Source organism: Arachis ipaensis, chromosome B6 (assembly GCF_059453495.1).
Source record: "Arachis ipaensis isolate K30076 ecotype BB chromosome B6, ASM5945349v1, whole genome shotgun sequence".
NCBI lineage: Eukaryota > Viridiplantae > Streptophyta > Magnoliopsida > Fabales > Fabaceae > Arachis > Arachis ipaensis.
The window spans coordinates 41,181,701-41,188,103 of record NC_142441.1 but is presented as its reverse complement, the minus strand read 5'-3'; the positions used below and the strand labels follow the sequence as shown (position 1 = coordinate 41,188,103).

Below are 6,403 nucleotides of genomic sequence, written 5' to 3'. Positions count from 1 at the left end.
TAGAGTTATTGGAGCAACTCCCAATTTCAACCACTGCTTTATTTGACAGCTCAAGCGTTACCAATTACTTAACCAAAGCCAAAAGGAAGAAAATATCTAAATTAAATTAAAAGCATCAATATAACTAAAGAAAAATAAAATTAAATCTGAAAATACCTTAAATTGCATTAATAAAGGAAAAAAAATCTAACATGGATGTTCATAAATTAAATTGGGAAAATAAATAAAAGGAAAATTGAACCTGAGAAAAAGAAACAATCCTGAAAGCAAAGAAATCCTAAATCCTAATCCTAAGAGAGAGGAGAGAACCTCTCTCTCTAAGAACTACATCTAAAACTAAAAATTATGAATTGTGATCTGATTCTCATGAATGAATGGGTTCCCCCCCTTTATAGCCTCTAATCTGTATTTTCTGGGCCGCAAACTAGGTCAAAAACAGCACAAAAATCGCTAGAGAAGAAATCTACCACGCTAATTTTGGTCACTGCGACGCGTCCGCGTGGAGCACGCGTTCGTGTCGCTTAGTGTCAGGGCAACTATGGTATATTATATATCAAATCGAAACTCCAGACGTTAGCTTTCCAACGCAACTAAAACGGCATCGTTTGGACCTCTGTAGCTAAAGTTATAGCTGTTTGAATGCAAAGAGGTCAGGCTGGACAGCTTAGCAATTTTTCCAACTTCTTGTATTCCTTCCACTTTTGCATGCTTCCTTTCCATCCTCCAAGCCATTCCTGCCCTATAAATTCTGAAATCACTTAACATACATATCAAGGCATCTAATGGTAATAAGAGAGGATTAATATTAGCAATTTAAAGGCCCAGGAAACATGTTTTTATTCATAGCACAAAATTAGGAAAGAGAATGTAAACTCATGCAAATAGTATGAATAAGTGGGTAAAGAGTTGATAAAAACCACTCTATTGAGCACAAGATAAACCATAAAATAGTGGTTTATCAGGCATTCAGAGTATTAATTTCAAGAACTCCCTTCTTTTGAGGCGTCCCATTGTTCACAGGATTCCTCTCAGAGGTGTAGATGAACTGGTTATTTGCAACCATTTCAATGAGTTCCTGAGCTTCTGCAGGGGTTTTCAGATGAAGAGATCCTCTTGCAGAATGATCCAATGACATTTTTGACAACTCAGACAGACCATCATAGAATATACATATGATGCTCCATTCTGGAAGCATGTCAGTAGGACACCTTTTGATCAATTGCTTATATCTTTCCCAAGCTTCATAGAGGGACTCACCTTCCTTCTGTCTGAAGGTTTGGATTTCCACTCTAAGCTTGCTCATCTTTTGAGGTGGAAAGAATTTGGCCAGGAAAGCACTGACCAGCTTTTCCCAAGAGTTCAGGCTTTCCTTAGTTTGTGAATCCAACCATGTTCTAGCTCTGTCTCTTACAGAAAAAGGAAAAAGCATAAGTCTATAGACCTCGGGATCAACTCCATTAGTCTTGACAGTGTCACAGATTTGCAAGAATTCAGCCAAAAACTGATGAGGATCTTCCAACGGAAGTCCATGAAACTTGCAATTCTGTTGCATTAGAGAAACTAATTGAGGCTTAAGCTCAAAGTTGTTTGCTCCAATGGCAGGAATTGAGATGCTTCTTCCACAGAAGTCAGAAGAGGGTGCAATAAAGTCACCAAGCATCCTCCTTGCATTGTTGGCATTGTTATTGGGTTCGGCTGCCATGTCTCCTTCTTTTTCGAAAATTTCTGTCTGGTCCTCTCCAGAGGGTTGTGCTTTAGCTTCTCTTAGTTTCCTCTTAAGAGTTCTTTCAGGTTCAGGATCAGCTTCAATAAGAATGTTTTATCCCTGTTTCTTCTCATATAAAAAAAGAAGAAAACAGAAAAGAAGAAGAATCCTCTATGTCACAGTATAGAGATTCCTTTATGTGAGTAGAAGAAGAAAAAAAATAGAAGAAGGAGAAGAGAAAAATTGGAATTAAAATTAAAATAAAAGGAAAAATATTTTTGTTTTTATTTTAATTATTGGTTAGTATTCGAAAATTAAGAGAAGAAATAAAATTAAATTAAAATTTAAAATAATTAGTTAATTAAAAGGAATTTTGAAAAAGTGGGGAGGAGTTTTCGAAAATTTGAGAGAGAAAATTAGTTAGGTGGTTTTGAAAAAGATATGATTGAAATAGAAAACTTTTAAAATCAAACAAAAAGTCAAGTAGTTAATTGAAAAAGATTTGAAAATCAATTTTGAAAAGATAAGAAGTTAGAAAAGATTTTGAAATTGATTTTGAAAGGATATGATTTGAAATTTATTTTGAAAAAGATTTGAAAAAGAGATTTAAAAAGATTTGATTTTTGAAATTAAAGTTGATTACTTGCCTAACAAGAAACTAAAAGATATGATTTTAAAATTTTAAAGATTGAACCTTTATTAATAGGCAAGTAACAACTTGAAATTTTTGAATCAAAATATTAATAGTTAGTATTAATTTCGAAAATATGAGATAAAAATAAGAAAAAGATTTTTGAAAATCAATTTGAAATTTTCGAAAATATGAAAGAAAAAATGAAAAAGACTTGATAAAGATAGAATTTTTAAATTGAAAATTTGACTTGACTCATAAGAAACAACTAGATTCTTAAAACTTTTTTACTAAATCAAATCAAATTTTTGAAATTTATGAGAATAATAAGGGAAAGATATTTTTTTATTTTTAAATTTTCAATGAGGAGAGAGAAAAACATAAAAATGATGCAAAACATGAAAATTCAAGATCAAAACACATGATGCATGCAAGAACACTTTGAATGTCAAGATGAACACCAAGAACACTTTGAATGTCAAGATCAACACCAAGAACTTATTTTTGAAAATTTTTAAGAAAAGACACAAATGCAAGACACCAAACTTAGAAAATTTCAAACTTTAGACACTAACAAATTGAAAATGCATATGAAAAATAAGAAAAGACACAAAACATGAAAATGCAAAGATCAAACAAAGAAGATCATCAAGAACAACTTGAAGACCATGAAGAACAAAACTCAATGCATGGATTTTCAAAAACTTTAAGAAAAGTTAAAAAGATGCAATTGACACCAAACTTACAATTTGACACTAGACTAAAAAAAAACACAAAATTATTTTTGGTTTTATGATTTTATTAATTTTTTGGATTTTTCGAAAATTATTTGGAAAAAGAAAAATAAGGATTTCAAAATTTTTAACAAGAATTCCAGGAATCATACAATGTTAGTCTAAAGCTTCGGTCCAAAAATTTAGACATGGCCAATGGCCAGCCAAGCTTTAGCAGATCATTAAATTCAACAGCAAGATTGATAGAAATTAACAAGCTCTTGTGATGATAAGTTGAAACCTCGGTCCAAAAGATTAGACATGGCTTCAGAGCCAGCCAGACTTCAACAAATCATCATGAAACTCTAAAATTCATTCTTAAAAATTCTGAAAAACATAGAATAATTTATTTATATTTTTCGAAAATAAAAATAATAAAAATAAAAAGCTTAAAATTAAAATAAAATTACCTAATCTGAGCAACAAGATGAACCGTCAGTTGTCCAAACTCGAACAATCCCTGGCAACGGCGCCAAAAACTTGCTGCACGAAATCGTGATTGTTCATTCCCCGGCAACGGCGCCAAAAACATGGTACGCACGTTCATAATCTCACTTCTTCTTCACAACTTTGCACAACTAACCAGCAAGTGCACTGGGTCGTCCAAGTAATAAACCTTACGTGAGTAAGGGTCGATCCCACGGAGATTGTCGGCTTGAAGCAAGCTATGGTCATCTTGTAAATCTCAGTCAGGCGGATTCAAATGGTTATGGAGATTTGATAATTAAAATATAAATAAAATATAAAATAAGATAGAGATACTTATGTAATTCATTGGTGAGAATTTCAGATAAGCGTATGGAGATGATTTGCTCCTTCTGAATCTCTGCTTTCCTACTGCCTTCATTCAATCATTCATACTCCTTTCCATGGCAAGCTGTATATTGGGCATCACCGTTGTCAATGGCTACTTCCCGTCCTCTCAGTGAAAATGGTCCAAATGCGCTGTCACCGCACGGCTAATCATCTGTCAGTTCTCGATCATGTTGGGATAGGATCCATTGATCCTTTTGCGTCTGTCACTACGCCCAACACTCGCGAGTTTAAAGTTCGTCACAGTCATCCCTTCCCAGATCCTACTCGGAATACCACAGACAAGGTTTAGACTTTCTGGATCTCAGGAATGGCTGCCAATAATTCTAGCTTATACCACGAAGACTCCGATCTTTCGGAATGGAGGCTAAGAGATACACGCTCGATCTGAGGTAGAACGAAAGTGGTTGTCAGGCACGCGTTTATAGGTTAAGAATAGTGATGAGTGTCACAGATCATCATATTCATAATTTTGAAGTGCAAGCGAATATCTTAGAATAGGAATAAGCTTGATTTGAATAGAAAAACAATAGTACTTTGCATTATTCATGAGGAGCAGCAGAGCTCCACACCTTAATCTATGAGGTGTAGAAACTCCACTGTTGAAAATTACATAAGTGAAAAGTGGTCCAGGCATGGCCGAATGGCCAGCCCCCCCAAACGTGATCAATGATCAAAAGTGATACAAAGATAGTCTCAAAAATGATCCAAAGATGTGAAATAAATCACTAAAATTAGTTTTTATACTAAACTAGTAACTAGGGTTACAGAAAATAGGTAAATGATACAGAAATCCACTTCCGGGCCCACTTGGTGTGTGTTTGGGCTGAGCATTGAGCTTTACACCTGTAGAGACTTCTCTTGGAGTTAAACGCCATGTTGTTGCCTATTTGTGGCGTTTAACTCTGGTTTGTAACCTGTTTCTGGCGTTTAACTTCAGAATAGGGCAGGAAGTTGGCGTTTGAACGCCAGTTTGCATCGTCAAAACTCGGGAAAAGTATGGACTATTATATATTGATGGAAAGCCCTGGATGTCTACTTTTCAACACAATTGAGAGCGCGCCAATTGGATTTCTGTAGCTCCAGAAAATCTACTTCGAGTGCAGGGAGGTCAGAATCCAACAGCATCTGCAGTCCTTTTTTCAGCCTCTGAGTCAGATTTTTGTTCAAGTCCCTCAATTTCAGCCAGAAAATACCTGAAATCACAGAAAAACACACAAACTCATAGTAAAGTCTAGAAATGTGAATTTTGAATAAAATCTAATAAAAATATACTAAAAAGTAATTAAAACATACTAAAAATTACCTAAAAACAATGTCAAAAAGCGTATAAATTATCCGCTCATCACACATACACTGTTACATAGCATATTCCATACACTTCAAAATATCATGAACCTTATTAAGAATACTATCAAATCTTCATCTTTAGGATATTATCTGAGTGGACATTATATAGTGATGAACATTGCATAGATTTCACTATTTTTTTCTTCAAAATTTATGCACCTGATTCTTGTGAAGATGAGCTAAGGAAGATTTGCTGTAGAGGTACTCGAGTATACAATGTCCTTTGAGAGTCCGATTGTGATGTCTTCAACTTCTTTCTCTTGTCATCCATGATAATCTTCCTTTTACACCTAGATATGATTGAGAAGTTTCGGTCCATTTTAAGAGTAGTCCTACATATAACTTCTAGTTTAAAGTTTCTTTAACCACACACGGTTAACCACAGTATTCTGTTAGCTACACATGTATTGCTGAAACCTCTACTGGTTTGGATATTTTGGTAGACATCTTCACTCACTAAAGAAACCTAAACTACTATCTCAATGCTGGTGTTTTCTTTGTTCCTTATATGTCCCACTGTATCTATTTTTTTTTACTTTCCTTTTGATCTAGTTTTTACGATGATTAATTTTTTGATTGACCACTATATCGTGCTAATGTCTGTATCTATGGTTTAATGCAATTGGCATTAATATTCTGGTTTTAATCATATTGTTCTTTATGAATTGTTGATATATAGATTCCTTCTTTGGGGACTACAAAACACAATATATTAATAACTAAAAAGATCCTGTTTCTTTTAAGGGCTTTGTTTATCTTTTAATTACTTATTATTTTTTACTTCTATTTTGACCCTTTTGATACTATAAACTTAACTATTAAAAAAGTTCAAAAAATTCCTAATATTATCCAAACTTACTCATTTTTTTATTATGTTTTGATAGTCTTTTTATAACCTGATGATACCTTTAATATCTAAGTAATCAATTTTCTTAGTAACATAGCCTCCATTATAGTGTTTTTATCCTACCATATTTATTGTGGCCAAGCTTATTGTGACTATCTGCAAAACCGTTTCCAAATGGTTTATATTCCTTTGTGTTTAACTTAGTTATTATCAATTGTAGGAGCTCAAATTAAAAATTCGTATGAGTGTTCATAGATATGACTGATTGTGTGGACATAAACACT

The 6,403-nt window shown here is 33.6% G+C and overlaps 1 non-coding gene across 1 annotated transcript; it reads left to right on the top strand.

Moving 5' to 3' along the window:
* The first annotated feature begins 1,189 nt into the window (after window positions 1–1,189).
* On the top strand, window positions 1,190–1,297 carry LOC148555273 (small nucleolar RNA R71). The gene has a single exon (XR_015887509.1). It is a non-coding gene; the product is annotated as a small nucleolar RNA R71 (small nucleolar RNA).
* Window positions 1,298–6,403: the final 5,106 nt, after the last annotated feature.